Source organism: Triticum urartu, chromosome 3, assembly GCF_003073215.2.
Source record: "Triticum urartu cultivar G1812 chromosome 3, Tu2.1, whole genome shotgun sequence".
NCBI classification, from domain to species: Eukaryota; Viridiplantae; Streptophyta; class Magnoliopsida; order Poales; family Poaceae; genus Triticum; species Triticum urartu.
In genome coordinates, this window is record NC_053024.1 from 482,591,836 (window position 1) to 482,614,653 (window position 22,818).

Consider the following 22,818-nt stretch of genomic DNA (forward strand, 5'->3'; position numbering starts at 1 on the left):
TAGATCCCGGATGGAATTGAAGCGTCTCTTGATGTGCTTGGTTCTCTTGTGAAATCTGGATTCCTTTGCCAAGGCAATTGCACCAGTATTGTCACAAAAGATTTTCATTGGACCCGACGCATTAGGTATGACACCTAGATCGGATATGAACTCCTTCATCCAGACTCCTTCGTTTGCTGCTTCTGAAGCAGCTATGTACTCCGCTTCACATGTAGATCCCGCCACAACGCTTTGTTTAGAACTGCACCAACTGACAGCTCCACCATTTAATGTAAACACGTATCCGGTTTGCGATTTAGAATCGTCCGGATCAGTGTCAAAGCTTGCATCAATGTAACCATTTACGATGAGCTCTTTGTCACCTCCATATATGAGAAACATATCCTTAGTCCTTTTCAGGTATTTCAGGATGTTCTTGACCGCTGTCCAGTGATCCACTCCTGGATTACTTTGGTACCTCCCTGCTAGACTTATAGCAAGACATACATCAGGTCTGGTACACAGCATTGCATACATGATAGAACCTATGGCTCAAGCATAGGGAACATCTTTCATTTTCTCTCTATCTTCTGCAGTGGTCGGGCATTGAGTCTTACTCAATTTCACACCTTGTAACACATGCAAGAATCCTTTCTTTGCTTGATCCATTTTGAACTTCTTCAAAACTTTGTCAAGGTATGTGCTTTGTGAAAGTCCAATTAAGCGTCTTGATCTATCTCTATAGATCTTAATGCCCAATATGTAAGCAGCTTCACCGAGATCTTTCATTGAAAAACTCTTATTCAAGTATCCCTTTATGCTATCCAGAAATTCTATATCATTTCCAATTAGTAATATGTCATCTACATATAATATCAGAAATGCTACAGAGCTCCCACTCACTTTCTTGTAAATACAGGCTTCTCCAAAAGTCTGTACAAAACCAAATGCTTTGATAACATTATCAAAGCGTTTATTCCAACTCTGATAGGCTTGCACCAATCCATAAATGGATCGCTGGAGCTTGCACACTTTGTTAGCTCCCTTTGGATCGACAAAACCTTCTGGCTGCATCATATACAACTCTTCTTCCAGAAATCCATTCAGGAATGCAGTTTTGACATCCATCTACCAAATTTCATAATCATAAAATGCGGCAATTTCTAACATGATTTGGACAGACTTAAGCATCGCTACGGGTGAGAAGGTCTCATCGTAGTCAATCCCTTGAACTTGTCGAAAACCTTTTGCGACAAGTCGAGCTTTGTAGACAGTAACATTACCGTCAGCGTTAGTCTTCTTCTTGAAGATCCATTTATTCTCAATTGCTTGCCGATCTTTGGGCAAGTCAACCAAAGTCCACACTTTGTTCTCATACATGGATCCCATCTCAGATTTCATGGCTTCAAGCCATTTTGCGGAATCTGGGCTCACCATCGCTTCTCCATAGTTCGTAGGTTCATCATGATCTAGTAGCATGACTTCCAGAACAGGATTATCGTACCACTCTGGTGCGGATCTTACTCTGGTTGATCTACGAGGTTCAGTAGTATCTTGTTCTGAAGTTTCATGATCATCATCATTAGCTAGCTCACTAGTTGGTGTAGGTGTCACAAAAACCGGTTTCTGTGATGTACTACTTTCCAATAAGGGAGCAGGTACAGTTACCTCATCAAGTTCTACTTTCCTCCCACTCACTTCTTTCGAGAGAAACTCCTTCTCTAGAAAGTTTCCGAATTTAGCAACAAAAGTCTTGCCTTCGGATCTGTGATAGAAGGTGTATCCAATAGTTTCCTTTGGATATCCTATGAAGACACATTTCTCCGATTTGGGTTCGAGCTTATCAGGTTGAAGCTTTTTCACATAAGCATCGCAGCCCCAAACTTTCAGAAACGACAACTTTGGTTTCTTGCCAAACCACAGTTCATAAGGCGTCGTCTCAACGGATTTTGATGGTGCCCTATTTAACGTGAATGCGGCCGTCTCTAAAGCATAACCCCAAAATGATAGCGGTAAATCAGTAAGAGACATCATAGATCACACCATATCTAGTAAAGTACGATTACGACGTTTAGACACACCATTACGCTGTGGTGTTCCGGGTGGCGTGAGTTGCGAAACTATTCCACATTGTTTCAAATGTACACCAAACTCGTAACTCAAATATTCTCCTCCACGATCAGATCGTAGGAATTTTATTTTCTTGCTACGATGATTTTCAACTTCACTCTGAAATTCTTTGAACTTTTCAAATGTTTCAGACTTACGTTTCATTAAGTAGATATACCCATATCTGCTTAAGTCATCTGTGAAGGTGAGAAAATAACGATATCCGCCACGAGCCTCAACATTCATCGGACCACATACATCTGTATGTATGATTTCCAACAAATCTGTTGCTCTCTCCATAGTACCGGAGAACAGTGTTTTGGTCATCTTGCCCATAAGGCATGGTTCGCAAGTACCAAGTGATTCATAATCAAGTGGTTCCAAAAGTCCATCAGTATGGAGTTTCTTCATGCGCTTTACACCGATATGACCTAAACGGCAGTGCCACAAATAAGTTGCACTATCATTATGAACTCTGCATCTTTTGGCTTCAACATTATGAATATGTGTGTCACTACTATCGAGATTTAATAAGAATAGACCACTCTTCAAGGGTGCATGATCATAAAAGATATTACTCATATAAATAGAACAACCATTATTCTCTGATTTAAATGAATAACCGTCTCGCATCAAACAAGATCCAGATATAATGTTCATGCTCAACGCTGGCACCAAATAACAATTATTTAGGTCTAATACTAATCCTGAAGGTAGATGTAGAGGTAGCGTGCCGACCGCGATCACATCGACTTTGGAACCATTTCCCACGCGCATCGTCACCTCGTCCTTAGCCAATCTTCGCTTAATCTGTAGTCCCTATTTCGAGTTGCAAATATTAGCAATAGAACCAGTATCAAATACCCAGGTGCTACTGCGAGCATTAGTAAGGTACACATCAATAACATGTATATCATATATACCTTTGTTCACCTTGCCATCCTTCTTATCCGCCAAATACTTGGGGCAGTTCTGCTTCCAGTGACCAGTCTGCTTGCAGTAGAAGCACTCAGTTTCAGGCTTAGGTCTAGATTTGGGTTTCTTATCCTGAGCAGCAACTTGCTTGCTGTTCTTTTTGAAGTTCCCCTTCTTCTTCTCTTTGCCCTTTTTCTTGAAACTAGTGGTCTTGTTGACCATCAACACTTGATGCTCCTTCTTGATTTCTACCTCTGCAGCTTTCAGCATTGCAAAGAGCTCGGGAATTGTCTTATTCATCCCTTGCATATTATAGTTCATCACGAAGCTCTTGTAGCTAGGTGGAAGTGATTGGAGAATTATGTCAATGACACAATCATCTGGAAGATTAACTCCCAATTGAATCAAGTGATTATTATACCCAGACATTTTGAGTATATGCTCACTTACAGAACTGTTCTCCTCCATCTTGCAGCTATAGAACTTATTGGAGACTTCATATCTCTCAATCCGGGCATTTGCTTGAAATATTAACTTCAACTCCTGGAACATCTCATATGCTCCATGACGTTCAAAACGTCGTTGAAGTCCCGATTCTAAGCCGTAAAGCATGGCACACTGAACTATCGAGTAGTCATCAGCTTTGCTCTGCCAGACGTTCATAACATCTGGTGTTGCTCCAGCAGCAGGCCTGGCACCTAGCGGTGCTTCCAGGACGTAATTCTTCTATGCAGCAATGAGGATAATCCTCAAGTTACGGACCCAGTCCGTGTAATTGCTACCATCATCTTTCAACTTTGCTTTCTCAAGGAACGCATTAAAATTCAATGGAACAACAGCACGGGCCATCTACCTACAATCAAACATAAACAAGCAAGATACTATCAGGTACTAAGTTCATGATAAATTTAAGTTCAATTAATCATATTACTAAAGAACTCCCACTTAGATAGACATCCCTCTAATCCTCTAAGTGATCACGTGATCCAAATCAACTAAACCATGTCCGATCATCATGTGATATGGAGTAGTTTCATTAGTGAACATCACTATGTTGATCATATCTACTATATGATTCACGCTCGACCTTTCGATCTCCGTGTTCCGAGGCCATATCTGTATATGCTTGGCTCGTCAAGTATAACCTGAGTATTCCGCGTGTGCAACTGTTTTGCACCCGTTGTATTTGAACGTAGAGCCTATCACACCCGATCATCACGTGGTGTCTCAGCACGAAGAACTGTCGCAATGGTGCATACTCAGGGAGAACACTTCTTGATAATTAGCGAGAGATCATCTTAAAATGCTACCGTCAATCAAAGCAAGATAAGATGCATAAAAGATAAACATCACATGCAATCAATATAAGTGACATGATATGGCCATCATCATCTTGTGCTTGCGATCTCCATCTTCGAAGCACCGTCATGATCACCATCGTCACCGGCCCGACACCTTGATCTCCATCGTAGCATCGTTGTCGTCTTGCCAATCTTATGCTTCTACGACTATCGCTACTGCTTAGTGATAAAGTAAAGCATTACAGGGCGATTGCATTGCATACAATAAAGCGACAACCATATGGCTCCTGCCAGTTGCCGATAACTCGGTTACAAAACATGATCATCTCATACAATAAAATTTAGCATCATGTCTTGACCATATCACATCACAACATGCCCTGCAAAAACAAGTTAGACGTCCTCTACTTTGTTGTTGCAAGTTTTACGTGGCTGCTACGGGATTAAGCAAGAACCAATCTTACCTACGCATCAAAAACCACAACGATAGTTTGTCAAGTTGGTGCTATTTTAACCTTCGCAAGGACTGGGCGTAGCCACACTCGGTTCAACTAAAGTTGGAGAAACTGACACCCGCCAGCCACCTGTGTGCAAAGCACGTCGGTAGAACTAGTCTCGCGTAAGCGTACGCGTAATGTCGGTCCGGGCCGCTTCATCCAACAATACCGCCGAACCAAAGTATGACATGCTGGTAAGCAGTATGACTTGTATCGCCCACAACTCACTTGTGTTCTACTCGTGCACAACATCAACGCATAAAACCTAGGCTCTGATACCACTGTTGGGGAACGTAGTAATTTCAAAAAAATTCCTACGCACACGCAAGATCATGGTGATGCATAGCAACGAGAGGGGAGAGTGTTGTCTATGTACCCTCGTAGACCGACAGCGGAAGCGTTATGACAACGCGGTTGATGTAGTCATACGTCTTCACAGCCCGACCGATCAAGCACCGAAACTACGGCACCTCCGAGTTTTAGCACACGTTCAGCTCGATCACGATCCCCGGACTCCGATCCAGCAAAGTGCCGGGGAAGAGTTCCGTCAGCACGACGGTGTGGTGAAGATCTCGATGTTCTACCGTCGCAGGGCTTCGCCTAAGCACCTCTACAATATTATCGAGGAGTATGGTGGAGGGGGGCACCGCACACAGCTAAGAAAACGATCACGAGGATCAACTTGTGTGTCTAGAGGTGCCCCCCTGCCCCCGTATATAAAGGAGCAAGGGGGGAGGCCGGCCGGCCCTTGGGCGCGCCAAGGAGGAGGAGTCCTCCTCCTAGTAGGAGTAGGACTCCCCTCTTTCCTACTCCTACTAGGAGGGGGAAAGGAAGGGGGAGAGGGATAAGGAAAGGGGGGCACCGCCCCCCCTCTCCTAGTCCAATTCGGACCAGAGGGGGAGGAGGCGCACGGCCCACCCTGGCCGCCCCTCTCTCTCTCCACTAGGGCCCATAAGGCCCATTACTTCTTCCGGGGGGTTCCGGTAACCCTCCAGCACTCCGGTTTTCTCCGAAATCACCCGGAACACTTCCAGTGTGCGAATATAGCCGTCCAATATATCAATCTTTATGTCTCGACAATTTCGAGACTCCTCGTCATGTCCGTGATCACATCTGGGACTCCGAACAAACTTCGGTACATCAAAATATATAAACTCATAATGAAATTGTCATCGTAACGTTAAGCGCGCGGACCCTACGGGTTTGAGAATAATGTAGACATGACCGAGACATGTCTCCAGTCAATAACCAATAGCGGAACCTGGATGCTCATATTGGCTCCCACATATTCTACGAAGATCTTTATCGGTCAGACCGCATAACAACGTACTTTGTTCCCTTTGAAATCGGTATGTTACTTGCCCGAGATTCGATCGTCGGTATCTCAATACCTAGTTCAATCTCGTTACCGGCAAGTCTCTTTACTCGTTACATCATCTCGCAACTAACTCATTAGTTGCAATGCTTGCAAGGCTTATGTGATGTGCATTACCGAGAGGGCCCAGAATACCTCTCCGACAATCGGAGTGACAAATCCTAATCTCGAAATACGCCAACCCAACATGTACCTTTGGAGACACCTGTAGAGCTCCTTTATAATCACCCAGTTACGTTGTGACGTTTGGTAGCACACAAATTGTTCCTCCGGCAAACGGGAGTTGCATAATGTCATAGTCATAGGAACATGTATAAGTCATGAAGAAAGCAATAGCAACATACTAAACGATCGGGTGCTAAGCTAATGGAATGGGTCATGTCAATCACATCATTCTTCTAATGATCCCATTAATCAAATAACAACTCTTTTGTTCATGGTTAGGAAACATAACCATCTTCGATTAACGAGCTAGTCAAGTAGAGGCATACTAGTGACACTCTGTTTGTCTATGTATTCACACATGTATTATGTTTCCGGTTAATACAATTCTAGCATGAATAATAAACATTTATCATGATATAAGGAAATAAATAATAACTTTATTATTGCCTCTAGGGCATATTTCCTTCAGCCTCCCACTTGCACTAGAGTCAATAATCTAGTTCACATCGCCATGTGATTCAACACTAATAGTTCACATCACCATGTGATTAACACCCATAGTTCATATTGTCATGTGACCTATACCCAAAGGGTTTACTAGAGTCAGTAATCTAGTTCACATCATTTATGTGATTAACACCCAAAGAGTACAAAGGTGTGATCATGTTTTGCTTGTGAGATAATTTTAGTCAACGGGCCTGTCACATACAGATTCATAAGTATTTTGCGAATTCTATGTCTACAATGCTCTGCACGGAGCTACTCTAGCTAATTGCTCCCACTTTCAATATGTATCTAGATCGAGACTTAGATTCATCCAGATCTGTGTCAAAACTTGCATCAACGTAACTTTTTACGACGAACCTTTTTGTCACCTCCATAATTGAGAAATATTTCCTTATTCCACTAAGGATAATTTTGACCGATGTCCTGTGATCTACTCTTAGATCACTATTGTACTCCCTTGCTTAACACAGTGTCGGGTATACAATAGATCTGGTACACAACATGGCATACTTTATAGAACCTATGGCTGAGGCATAGGGAATGACTTTCATTCTCTTTCTATCTTCTGCCGTGGTCGGGCTTTGAGTCTTACTCACACCTTGTAACACAGCCAAGAACTCTTTCTTTGACCGTTCCAATTTTTGAACTACTTCAAAATATTGTCAAGGTATGTACTCATTGAAAAAAACTTATCAAGCGTCTTGATCTATCTCTATAGATCTTGATGCTTAATATGTAAGCAGCTTCACCGAGGTATTTCTTTGAAAAACTTCTTTCAAAACACTCCTTTATGCTTTGCAGAATAATTCTACATTATTTCCGATCAACAATATGTCATTCACATATACTTATCAGAAATGTTGTAGTGCTCCCACTCACTTTCTTGTAAATACAGGCTTCACCGCAAGTCTGTATAAAACTATATGCTTTGATCATCTCATCAAAGCGCATATTCCAACTCTGAGATGCTTGCACCAGTCCATAGATGGATCGCTGGAGCTTGCACATTTTGTTAGCACCTTTAGGATTGACAAAACCTTCTGGTTGTATCATATACAACTCTTCTTTAATAAATCCATTAAGGAATGCAATTTTGTTTATCCATTTGCCGGATTTCATAAAATGCGACAATTGCTAACATGATTTGGACAGACTTAAGCATCGCTACGAGTGAGAAAATTTCATCGTAGTCAACACCTTGAACTTTGTCAAAAACCTTTTTCGACAAGTCTATATTTGTAGATAGTAACACTACTATCAGCGTCCGTCTTCCTCTTGAAGATCCATTTATTTTCTATGGCTTGCCGATTATCGGGCAAATCCATCAAAGTCCATACTTTGTTCTCATACATGGATCATATCTCAGATTTCATGGCCTCAAACCATTTCGCGGAATCTGGGCTCATCATCGCTTCCTCATAGTTCGCAAGTTCATCATGGTGTAGTAACATGACTTCCAGAACAGGATTACCGTACCACTCTGGTGCGGATCTCACTCTAGTTTACCTACGAGATTCGGTAGTAACTTGATCCGAAGTTACATGATCATCATCATTAGCTTCCTCACTAATTGGTGTAGTAGTCACAAGAACAGATTTCCGTGATGAACTACTTTCCAATAAGGGAGAAGGTACAATTACCTTATCAAGTTTTCTACTTTCCTCCTACTCACTTCTTTCGAGAGAAACTCCTTCTCTAGAAAGTTTCTGAATTTAGCAACAAAAGTCTTGCCTTCGGATTTGTGATAGAAGGTGTATCCAATAGTTTCCTTTGGATATCCTATGAAGACGCACTTCTCTGATTTAGGTTTGAGCTTATCAAGTTGAAACTTTTTCACATAAGCATTGCAACCTCAAACTTTAAGAAACGACAACTTAGGTTTCTTGCTAAACCATAGTTCATACGGTGTCATCTCAAACGGATTTAGATGGTGCCCTATTTAACGTGAATGTAGCTGTCTCTAATGCATAACCCCAAAACAATAGCGGCAAATCTGTAAGAGACATCATAGATCGCACCATATCAAATAAAGTATGATTACGACATTCGAACACACCATTACACTGTGGTGTTCCAGGTGGCGTGAGTAGTGAAACTATTTCACATTGTTTTAATTGAAGACCAAACTTGTAACTCAAATACTCTTCTTCACGATCAGATCATAGAAACTTTATTTTCTTGTTACGATGATTCTCCACTTCACTCTGAAATTCTTTGAACTTTTCAAATGTTTCAGACTTATGTTTCATCAAGTAGATATACTCATACCTGCTCAAATTATCTGTGAAGAACAGAAAATAATGATACCTGTCGCGAGCCTCAATATTCATCGGACCACATACATCAGTATGTATGATTTCCAACAAACTGTTGCTTGCTCCATTGTTCCGAAGAACGGAGTCTTAGTCATCTTGCCCATGAGGCATGGTTCGCAAGCATCAACCGATTCATAATCAAGTGATTCCAAAAGCCCATCAGCATGGAGTTTCTTCATGCGCTTTACACCAATATGACCTAAACGGCAGTGCCACAAATAAGTTTGCACTATCATTATTAACTTTGCATCTTTTGGTTTCAATATTATGTTTATGTGTATCACTACGATCGAGATCCAACGAACTATTTTCATTGGGTGTGTAACCATATAAGGTTTTATTCATGTAAACAGAACAACAATTTATTCTCTTACTTAAATGAATAACCGTATTACAATAAACATGATAAAATCATATTCATGCTCAACGCAAACACCAAATAACACTTATTTAGGTTCAACACTAATCCCGAAAGTATAGGGAGTGTGCGATGATGATCATATCAATTTTGGAACCAATTCCAACACACATCGTCACTTCACCCTTAACTAGTCTCTGTTTATTCTGCAACTCCCGTTTTGAGTTACTAATCTTAGCAACTGAACTAGTATCAAATACTGAGGGGTTGCTATAAACACTATTAAAGTACACATCAATAACATGTATATCAAATATACTTATGTTCACTTTGCCATCCTTCTTATCTGCCAATCACTTGGGGTAGTTCCGCTTCCAGTGACCAGTCCCTTTGTAGTAGAAGCACTTAGTCTCAGGCTTAGGACCAGACTCGGGCTTCTTCACTTGAGCAGCAACTTGCTTGCTGTTCTTCTTGAAGTTCCCCTTCTTCCCTTTGCCCTTTTTCTTGAAACTAGTGGTTTCGTCAACCATCAACACTTGATGTTTTTCTTGATTTCTACCTTCGTCGATTTCAGCATCACGAAAAGCTTGGGAATCGTTTCTGTTATCCCTTGCATATTATAGTTCATCACGAAGTTCTACTAACTTGGTGATGGTGACTAGAGAATTCTGTCAATCACTATCTTATCTGGAAGATTAACTCCCACTTGATTCAAGCGATTGTAGTACCCAGACAATCTGAGCACATGCTCACTAGTTGAGCGATTCTCCTCCATCTTTTAGCTATAGAACTTGTTGGAGACTTCATATCTCTCAACTTGGGTATTTGCTTGAAATATTAACTTCAACTCCTGGAATATCTCATATGGTCCATGACGTCCAAAACGTCTTTGAAGTCCCGATTCTAAGCCGTTAAGCATGGTGCACTAAACTATCAAGTAGTCATCATATTGAGGTAGCCAAACGTTCATAACGTCTGCATCTGCTCCTGCAATAGGTCTGTCACCTAGCAGTGCATCAAGGACATAATTCTTCTGTGCAGCAATGAGGATAAACCTCAGATCACGGATCCAATCCGCATCATTGCTACTAACATCTTTCAACACAATTTTCTCTAGGAACATATCAAAAATAAAGGGAAGCAACAACGCGAGCTATTGATCTACAACATAGATATGCTAATACTACCAGGACTAAGTTCATGATAAATTAAAGTTCAATTAATCATATTACTTAAGAACTCCCACTTAGATAGACATCCCTCTAATCCTCTAAGTGATCACGTGATCCAAATCAACTAAACCATGGCCGATCATCACGTGAGATGGAGTAGTTTCATTGGTGAACATTACTATGTTGATCATATCTACTATATGATTCACGCTCGACCTTTCGGTCTCCATGTTCCGAGGCCATATCTGTATATGCTTGGCTCGTCAAGTATAACCTGAGTATACCGCGTGTGCAACTGTTTTGCACCCGTTGTATTTGAACGTAGAGCCTATCACACCCGATCATCACGTGGTGTCTCAGCACGAAGAACTTTCGCAACGGTGCATACTCAGGGAGAACACTTCTTGATAATTAGTGAGAGATCATCTTATAATGCTACCGTCAATCAAAGCAAGATAAGATGCATAAAAGATAAACATCACATGCAATTAATATAAGTGATATGATATGGCCATCATCATCTTGTGCTTGTGCTTGTGATCTCCATCTTCGAAGCACCGTTGTGATCACCATCGTCACCGGTGCGACACCTTGATCACCATCGTAGCATCGTTGTCGTCTCGCCAATCTTATGCTTCCACGACTATCGCTACCGCTTAGTGATAAAGTAAAGCATTACAGCGCAATTGCATTGCATACAATAAAGCGACAACCATATGGCTCCTGCCAGTTGCCGATAACTTAGTTACAAAACATGATCATCTCATACAATAAAATTTAGCATCATGTCTTGACCATATCACATCACAACATGCCCTGCAAAAACAAGTTAGACGTCCTCTACTTTGTTGTTGCAAGTTTTACGTGGCTGCTACGGGCTTAAGCAAGAACTAATCTTACCTACGCATCAAAACCACAACGATAGTTTGTCAAGTTGGTGCTGTTTTAACCTTCGCAAGGACCGGGCGTAGCCACACTCGGTTCAACTAAAGTTGGAGAAACTGTCACCCGCTAGCCACCTTTGTGAAAAGCACGTCGGGAGAACCGGTCTCGCGTAAGCGTACGCGTAATGTCGGTCCGGGCCGCTTCGTCCAACAATACCGCCGAACCAAAGTATGACATGTGGTAAGCAGTATGACTTATATCGCCCACAACTCACTTGTGTTCTACTCGTGCATATAACATCAACACATAAAACCTAGGCTCGGATGCCACTGTTGGGGAATGTAGTAATTTCAAAAAAATTCCTACGCACACGCAAGATCATGGTGATGCATAGCAACGAGAGGAGAGTGTGATCTACGTACCCTTGTAGACCGACAGCGGAAGCGTTAGCACAACGCGGTTGATGCTGTCGTACGTCTTCACGGCCCGACCGATCAAGCACCGAAACTACGGCACCTCCGAGTTTTAGCACACGTTCAGCTCGATGACGATCCCCGGACTTCGATCCAGCAAAGTGTCGGGGAAGAGTTCCGTCAGCACGACGGCGTGGTGACGATCGTGATGTACTACCGTCGCAGGGCTTCGCCTAAGCACCGCTACAATATTATTGAGGATTATGGTGGAAGGGGGCACCGCACATGGCTAAGAATATGATCACGTGGATCAACTTGTGTGTGTCTAGGGGTGCCCCTGCCCCCGTATATAAAGGAGCAAGGGGAGGTGCGGCCGGCCAGGAGGAGGGCGCGCCAGGAGGAGTCCTACTCCCATCGGGAGTAGGATTCCCCCCCTTTCCTAGTTGGAATAGGATTCGGGAGGGGGAAAGAGGAGAGAGAGAAGGAAGGGGGGCGCCGCCCCCCTCTCCTTGTCCTATTCGGACTAGGGGGGGAGGTGCGCGCGGCCCAGCCCTGGCCACCTCTCCTCTTTTCCACTAAAGCCCACTAAGGCCCATATACCTCCCGGGGGGTTCCGGTAACCTCCCGGTACTCCGGTAAAATCCCGATTTCACCCGGAACACTTCCGATATCCAAATATAGGCTTCCAATATATCAATCTTTATGTCTCGACCATTTCGAGACTCCTCGTCATGTCCGTGATCACACCCGGGACTCCGAACAAACTTCGGTACATCAAAATGCATAAACTCATAATATAACTGTCATCGAAACCTTAAGCGTGCGGACCCTACGGGTTCGAGAACAATGTAGACATGACCGAGACACGTCTCTGGTCAATAACCAATAGCGGAACATGGATGCTCATATTGGCTCCTACATATTCTACGAAGATCTTTATCTGTCAGACCGCATAACAACATACGGTGTTCCCTTTGTCATCGGTATGTTACTTGCCCGAGATTCGATCGTCGGTATCTCAATACCTAGTTCAATCTCGTTACCGGCAAGTCTCTTTACTCGTTTCATAATACATCATCTCGCAACTAACTCATTAGTTGCAATGCTTGCAAGGCTTATGTGATGTGCATTACCGAGAGGGCCCAGAGATACCTCTCCGATAATCAGAGTGACAAATCCTAATCTCAAAATACGCCAACCCAACATGTACCTTTGGAGACACCTGTAGAGCTCCTTTATAATCACCCAGTTACGTTGTGACATTTGGTAGCACACAAAGTGTTCCTCTGGCAAATGGGAGTTGCATAATCTCATAGTCATAGGAACATGTATAAGTCATGAAGAAAGCAATAGCAACATACTAAACGATCGGGTGCTAAGCTAATGGAATGGGTCATGTCAATCGCATCATTCTTCTAATGATGTGATCCCGTTAATCAAATAACAACTCTTTTGTTCATGGTTAGGAAACATAACCATCTTCGATTAACGAGCTAGTCAAGTAGAGGCATACTAGTGACACTCTGTTTGTCTATGTATTCACACATGTATTATGTTTCCGGTTAATACAATTCTAGCATGAATAATAAACATTTATCATGATATAAGGAAATAAATAATAACTTTATTATTGACTCTAGGGCATATTTCCTTTAATATGGACCCCGCTGCCATGGGAGGGTAGGACAAAATATGTCATTCAAGTTCTTTTAATAAAGCACGTATGACTATTTACGGAATACATGCCTACATTATATCGATGAACTGGAGCTAGTGCCGTATCGCCCTAGGTTATAACTGTCACATGATGAATATCATCCAACAAGTCAGCGAACCAATGCCTTTGAATTTATCTTATATAGTTTCTGCTAAGTTACTGCTATCATCACTGTTACACTTGCTACAAAATTACTGCTACCACTGTTACTGTTATCGTTGTTGTCGTCACTATTATCAAAACTATCAAAATACTTTGCTACTGATCACTTTGCTGCAGATAATTAATCTCCAGTTGTGGTTGAATTGACAACTCGGCTACTAATACCTTCAAATATTCTTTGCCTCCCCTTGTGTTGAATCTATAAATTTGGGTTGAATACTCTAACCTCGAAAACTGTTGTGATCCCCTATACTTGTGGGTTATCAAGACCTTTTTCTGGCGCCGTTGCCGGGGAGCATAGCTATATTTGTTGAGTCACTTGGGATTATTATCATATTATCACTATGAAGAATCCAAAGGATCCTAAGACAAAGATTTATCCCTCAAAGACGAGGGGAGGTTATGAGTAAACTTGCAATACCACCACATGCTATCAATTCTAATATGTCGCAAGTTATTGATGATGCTACTTCTACTATGAATGATGCTTATGATGATGCTAGTACCTTGCTTGATAATGATATGTGCCACTTGGTGATTTTCTTAATGAACAAATTGCTAGAGTAATACAACATGATGTTGTTGAATCTGATAATGAGCTTGAAACTGAAACTCCTGAAACACCTGCTAGAACTTGTTGGAAATATGCCCTAGAGGCAATAATAAAATGATTATTATATTTCCTTGTTCATGATAATTGTCTATTATTCATGCTATAATTGTATTATCCGGAAATCGTAATACATGTGTGAATACATAGACCACAATGTGTCCCTAGTGAGCCTCTAGTTGACTAGCTCGTTGATCAACAGATAGTCAAGGTTTCCTGGCTATGGACATGGGGATGTCATTGATAACGGAATCACATCATTAGGAGAATGATGTGATGGACAAGACCCAATCTTAAGCTTAGCTCAAAGATCATGTAGTTCGTTTGCTGTAGCTTTTCTGAATGTCAAGTATCATTTCCTTAGACCATGAGATTGTGAAACTCCCGGATACCGTAGGAGTGCTTTGGGTGTACCAAACGTCACAACGTAACTGGGTGACTATAAAGGTACATTACAGGTGTCTCCGAAAGTGTCTGTTGGGTTGGCACGAATCGAGACTGGGATTTGTCACTCCGTATGACGGAGAGGTATCTCTGGGCCCACTCGGTAATGCATCATCACAATGAGCTCAATGTGATCAAGTGGTTGATCAAAGGATCATGCATTACGGTACGAGTAAAGTGACTTGCTGGTAACAAGACTGAACAAGGTATTGGGATACCGACGATCGAGTCTCGGGCAAGTAACGTACCGATTGACAAAGGGAATTGTATACGGGGTTGCTTGAATCCTCGACATCGTGGTTCATCCGATGAGATCATCGAGGAGCATGTGGGAGCCAACATGGGTATCCAGATCCCGCTATTGGTTATTGGCCGGAGAGCCATCTCGGTCATGTCTACGTGTCTCCCGAACCCGTAGGGTCTACACACTTAAGGTTCGGTGATGCTAGGGTTGTAGAGATATGAGTATGCAGTAATCCGAAAGTTTTTCGGAGTCCCGGATGAGATCCTGGACGTCACAAGGAGTTCCGGAATGGTCCGGAGGTGAAGAATTTATATAGGAAGTGTATTTTCGGCCATCGGGAAAGATTCGGGGTCACCGGTATTGTACCGGGACCACCGGATGGGTCCCGGGGGTCCACCGGGTGGGGCCACCCATCCTGGAGGGCCCCATGGGCTGAAGTGGGGAGGGGAACCAGCCCATAGTGGGCTGGTGCGCCCCCTCCTTGGCCCCCCCTGCGCCTAGGGTTGGAAACCCTAGGGTGGGGGCGCCTCCACTTGCCTTGGGGGGCACTCCACCCCCTTGGCCACCGCCCCCCTTGGGAGATCCCATCTCCAGGACCGGCGCCCCCCCCTAGGGGGCCTATATAAAGGGGGGAGGGAGGGCAGCCGCACCTAAAGCCTTGGCGCCTCCCTCTCCCCTGCTACACCTCTCCCTCTCGCAGAAGCTCGGCGAAGCCCTGCTGCGATCATTGCTGCATCCACCACCACGCCGTCGTGCTGCTGGATCTTCATCAACCTCTCCTTCCCCCTTGCTGGATCAAGAAGGAGGAGACGTCATCCGCTCCGTACGTGTGTTGAACGCGGAGGTGCCGTCCGTTCGGCACTTGGTCATCGGTGATTTGGATCACGGCGAGTACGACTCCATCATCCCCGTTCTCTTGAACGCTTCCGCTCGTGATCTACAAGGGTATGTAGATGCACTCTCCTCTCGTTGCTAGTTGACTCCATAGATTGATCTTGGTGAAACGTAGGAATTTTTTTTGTTTTCTGCAACGTTCCCCAACAGTGGTATCAGAGCCAGGTTTATGCGTAGTTACTATGCATGAGTAGAATACAAAGTAGTTGTGGGCATCGATATTGTCAATTTGCTTGTCGTTACTAGTCTTATCTTGATTCGTCGGCATCGTGGGATGAAGCGGCCCGGACCAACCTTACACGTACGCTTACGTGAGACCGGTTCCACCGACTGACATGCACTAGTTGCATAAGGTGGCTGGCGGGTGTCTGTCTCTCCCACTTTAGTCGGATCGGATTCGATGAATAGGGTCCTTATGAAGGGTAAATAGAAATCGGCAATTCACGTTGTGGTTTTGGCGTAGGTAAGAAACGTTCTTGCTAGAAACCTATAGCAGCCACGTAAAAAACTTGCAACAACAATTAGAGGACGTCTAACTTGTTTTTGCAGCAAGTGTCTTGTGATGTGATATGGCCAAAGGTTGTGATGAATGATGAATGATATATGTGATGTATGAGATTGATCATGTTCTTGTAATAGGAATCATGACTTGCATGTCGATGAGTATGACAACCGGCAGGAGCCATAGGAGTTGTCTTTATTTTTTGTATGACCTGCGTGTCATTGAGAAACGCCATGTAAATTACTTTACTTTATTGCTAAATGTGTTAGCCATAGTAGTAGAAGTAATAGTTGGCGAGCAACTTCATGGAGACACGATGATGGAGATCATGATGATGGAGATCATGGTGTCATGCCGGTGACAAGATGATCATGGAGCCCCAAGATGGAGATCAAAGGAGCTATATAATATTGGCCATATCATGTCACTATTATTTGATTGCATGTGATGTTTATCATGTTTTTGCATATTGTTTACTTAGAACGACGGTAGTAAATAAGATGATCCCTCATAATAATTTCAAGAAAGTGTTCCCCCTAATTGTGCGCTGTTGCGACAGATCGTTGTTTCGAAGCACCACATGATGATCGGGTGTGATAGATTCCAACGTCACATACAACGGGTGTAAGACAGATTTACACACGCAATACACTTAGGTTGACTTGATGAGCCTAGCATGTACAGACATGGCCTCGGAACACGGAAGACCGAAAGGTCGAGCATGAGTCGTATAGAAGATACGATCAACATGAAGATGTTCACCGATGTTGACTAGTCCGTCTCACGTGATGATCGGACACGGCCTAGTCAACTCGGATCATGTTATACTTAGATGACTGGAGGGATGTCTATCTAAGTGGGAGTTCATTGAATAATTTGATTAGATGAACTTAATTATCATGAACTTAGTCTAAAATCTTTACAATATGTCTTGTAGATCAAATGGCCAACGTTGTCCTCAACTTCAACGCGTTCCTAGAGAAAACCAAGCTGAAAGACGATGGCAGCAACTATACGGACTGGGTCCGGAACATGAGGATCATCCTCATAGATGCCAAGAAAGATTATGTCCTACAAGCACCGCTAGGTGACCCACCCGTCCCACAGAACCAAGACGTTATGAATGCTTGGCACACACGTGCTGATGATTACTCCCTCGTTCAGTGCGGCATGCTTTACAGCTTAGAACCGGGGCTCCAGAAGCGTTTTGAGCGACACGGAGCATATGAGATGTTCGAAGAGCTGAAAATGGTTTTCCAAGCTCATGCCCGGGTCGAGAGATATGAAGTCTCCGACAAGTTCTTCAGCTGTAAGATGGAGGAAAATAGTTCTGTCAGTGAGCACATACTCACAATGTCTGGGTTGCACAACCGCTTGACTCAGCTGGGAGTTAATCTCCCGGATGACGCAGTCATTGACAGAATCCTTGAGTCGCTTCCACCAAGCTACAAGAGCTTTGTGATGAACTTCAATATGCAGGGGATGGAAAAGACCATTCCTGAAGTATTTGCAATGCTGAAATCAGCAGAGGTAGAAGTCAAAAAGGAACATCAAGTGTTGATGGTGAATAAAACCACTAAGTTCAAGAAGGGCAAGGGTAAGAAGAACTTCAAGAAGGACGGCAAGGGAGTTGCCGCGCCCGGTAAGCAAGCTGCCGGGAAGAAGCCAAAGAATGGACCCAAGCCCGAGACTAAATGTTTTTATTGCAAGGGAAGTGGTCACTGGAAGCAGAACTGCCCCAAATACTTAGCGGACAAGAAGGCCGGCATCACGAAAGGTATATGTGATATACATGTAATTGATGTGTACCTTACCAGTACTCGTAGTAGCTCCTGGGTATTTGATACCGGTGCGGTTGCTCACATTTGTAACTCAAAGCAGGAGCTGCGGAATAAGCGGAGACTGGCGAAGGACGAGGTGACGATGCGCGTCGGGAATGGTTCCAAGGTCGATGTGATCGCCGTCGGCACGCTACCTCTACATTTACCTATGGGATTAGTTTTAAACCTCAATAATTGTTATTTAGTGCTAGCTTTGAGCATGAACATTGTATCAGGATCTCGTTTAATTCGAGATGGCTACTCATTTAAATCCGAGAATAATGGTTGTTCTATTTATTTGAGAGATATGTTTTATGGTCATGCTCCGATGGTGAATGGTTTATTCTTAATGAATCTCGAGCGTAATGCTACACATATTCATAGTGTGAATACCAAAAGATGTAAGGTTGATAATGATAGTCCCACATACTTGTGGCACTGCTGCCTTGGTCACGTAGGTGTCAAACGCATGAAGAAGCTCCATGCAGATGGACTTTTAGAGTCTCTTGATTACGAATCATTTGACACGTGCGAACCATGCCTCATGGGTAAAATAACCAAGACTCCGTTCTTAGGAACAATGGAGCGAGCAACCAACTTATTGAAAATCATACATACTGATGTGTGCGGTCCAATGAGTGTTGAGGCTCGCGGTGGCTATCGTTATGTTGTCACCCTCACTGATGACTTGAGTAGATATGGGTATGTCTAATTAATGAAACACAAGTTTGAGACCTTTGAAAAGTTCAAGGAATTTCAGAGTGAGGTTGAGAATCAACGTGACAGGAAAATCAAGTTCTTGCGATCAGATCGTGGGGGAGAATACTTGAGTCACGAATTTGGCACACACTTAAGAAAAGGTGGAATAGTTTCACAACTCACGCCGCCTGGAACACCTCAGCGTAATCGTGTGTCCGAACGTCGTAATCGCACTCTATTAGATATGGTGCGATCTATGATGTCTCTTACCGATTTACCGCTGTCATTTTGAGGCTATGCTTTAGAGACTGCCGCATTCACTTTAAATAGGGCTCCATCGAAATCCGTTGAGACGACACCGTATGAATTATGGTTTGGGAAGAAACCTAAGATGTCGTTTCTAAAAGTTTTGGGATGCGATGCTTATGTCAAGAAACTTCAACCTGAAAAGCTCGAACCCAAGTCGGAAAAATGCGTCTTCATAGGATACCCTAAGGAAACCATTGGGTATACCTTCTACCTCAGATCCGAAGGCAAGATCTTCGTTGCCAAGAATGGATCCTTTCTAGAGAAGGAGTTTCTCTCGAAAGAAGTAAGTGGGAGGAAAGTAGAGCTTGATGAAGTACTGCCTCTTGAAGCAGAGAGTGGCGCAGCTCAGGAAAATGTTCCTGTGGTGCCTGCACCGATTAGAGAGGAAGTTAATGATGATGATCAAGATACTTCGGATCAAGCTCCTACTGAACTTCGTAGGTCCACAAGGACACGTTCCGCACCAGAGTGGTACGGCAACCCTGTCTTGGAAATCATGTTGTTAGACAACGGTGAACCTTCGAACTATGAAGAAGCGATGGCGGGCCCAGATTCCGACAAATGGCTGGAAGCCATGAAATCCGAGATAGGATCCATGTATGAAAACGAAGTATGGACTTTGACTGACTTGCCCGTTGATCGGCGAGCCATAGAAAATAAATGGATCTTTAAGAAGAAGACGGACGCGGATGGTAATGTGACCATCTATAAAGCTCGGCTTGTCGCTAAGGGTTATCGTCAAGTTCAAGGGGTTGACTACGATGAGATTTTCTCACCCGTAGCGAAGCTGAAGTCCGTCCGAATCATGTTAGCAATTGCCGCATTCTATGATTATGAAATATGGCAAATGGACGTCAAAACGGCATTCCTTAATGGTTTCCTTAAGGAAGAATTGTATATGATGCAGCCGGAAGGTTTTATCGATCCTAAGAATGCTGACAAGGTGTGCAAGCTCCAACGCTCGATTTATGGGCTGGTGCAAGCATCTCGGAGTTGGAACATTCGCTTTGATGAGATGATCAAAGCGTTTGGGTTTATGCAGACTTATGGAGAAGCCTGTGTTTACAAGAAAGTGAGTGGGAGCTCTGTAGCATTTCTCATATTATATGTAGATGACATACTTTTGATGGGAAATGATACAGAACTTTTGGACAGCATTAAGGCCTACTTGAATAAGAGTTTTTCAATGAAGGACCTTGGAGAAGCTGCTTATATATTAGGCATCAAGATCTATAGATATAGATCAAGACGCCTCATAGGTCTTTCACAAAGCACATACCTTGATAAGATATTGAAGAAGTTCAATATGGATCAGTCTAAGAAGGGGTTCTTGCCTGTGTTGCAAGGTGTGAAATTGAGCTCAGCTCAATGTCCGACCACGGCAGAAGATATAGAAGAGATGAGTGTCATCCCCTATGCATCAGCCATAGGGTCTATTATGTACGCCATGCTGTGTACCAGACCTGATGTAAACCTTGCCGTAAGTTTGGTAGGAAGGTACCAAAGCAATCCCGGCAAGGAACACTGGACAGCGGTCAAGAATATCCTGAAGTACCTGAAAAGGACTAAGGACATGTTTCTCGTTTATGGAGGTGACGAAGAGCTCGTCATAAAGGGTTACGTCGATGCTAGCTTCGACACAGATCTGGATGACTCTAAGTCACAAACCGGATACGTGTATATGTTGAATGGTGGAGCAGTAAGCTGGTGCAGCTGCAAGCAGAGCGTCGTGGCGGGATCTACATGTGAAGCAGAGTACATGGCAGCCTCGGAGGCAGCGCATGAAGCAATTTGGGTGAAGGAGTTCATCACCGACATAGGAGTCATACCCAATGCGTCGGGGCCGATCAAACTCTTCTGTGACAACACTGGAGCTATTGCACTTGCCAAGGAGCCCAGGTTTCACAAGAAGACTAGGCACATCAAGCGTCGCTTCAACTCCATTCGTGAAAATGTTCAAGATGGAGACATAGATATTTGTAAAGTACATACGGATCTGAATGTCGCAGATCCGTTGACTAAACCTCTCCCTAGAGAAAAACATGATCAACACCAGAATTCCATGGGTGTTCGATTCATCACAATGTAACTAGATGATTGACTCTAGTGCAAGTGGGAGACTGTTGGAAATATGCCCTAGAAGCAATAATAAAATGATTATTATATTTCCTTATTCATGATAATTGTCTATTATTCATGCTATAATTGTATTATCCGGAAATCGTAATACATGTGTGAATACATAGACCACAATGTGTCCCTAGTGAGCCTCTAGTTGACTAGCTCGTTGATCAACAGATAGTCAAGGTTTCCTAGCTATGGACATGGGGATGTCATTGATAACGGGATCACATCATTAGGAGAATGATGTGATGGACAAGACCCAATCTTAAGCTTAGCTCAAAGATCGTGTAGTTCGTTTGCTGTAGCTTTTCTGAATGTCAAGTATCATTTCCTTAGACCATGAGATTGTGCAACTCCCGGATACCGTAGGAGTGCTTTGGGTGTACCAAACGTCACAACGTAACTAGGTGACTATAAAGGTACATTACAGGTGTCTCCGAAAGTGTCTGCTGGGTTGGCATGAATCGAGACTGGGATTTGTCACTCCGTATGACGGAGAGGTATCTCTGGGCCCACTCGGTAATGCATCATCACAATGAGCTCAATGTGATCAAGTGGTTGATCACGAGATCATGCATTATGGTATGAGTAAAGTGACTTGCTGGTAACGAGACTGAACAAGGTATTGGGATACCGACGATCGAGTCTCGGGCAAGTAACGTACCGATTGACAAAGGGAATTGTATACGGGGTTGCTTGAATCCTCTACATTGTGGTTCATCAGATGAGATCATCGAGGAGCATGTGGGATCCAACATGGGCATCCAGATCCCACTGTTGGTTATTGGCCGGAGAGCCGTCTCGGTCATGTCTACGTGTCTCCCGAACCCGTAGGGTCTACACACTTAAGGTTTGGTGACGCTAGGGTTGTAGAGATATGAGTATGCAGCAATCCGAAAGTTGTTCGGAGTCCCGGATGAGATCTTGGACGTCACGAGGAGTTCCGGAATGGTCCGGAGGTGAAGAATTATATATAGGAAGTGTATTTTCGGCCATCGGGAAAGATTCAGGGTCACCGGTATTGTACCGGGACCACCAGATGGGTCCCGGGGGTCCACCGGGTGGGGCCACCCATCCCAGAGGGGCCCATGGGCTGAAGTGGGGAGGGGAACCAGCCCATAGTGGGCTGGTGCGCCCCCTCCTTGGGCCCCCCTGCGCCTAGGGTTGGAAACCCTAGGGTGGGGGCGCCTCCACTTGCCTTGGGGGGCACTCCACCCCCTTGGCCGTCGCCCCCCTTGGGAGATCCCATCTCCAGGGCCGGCGCCCCCCCTAGGTGGCCTATATAAAGGGGGGAAGGGAGGG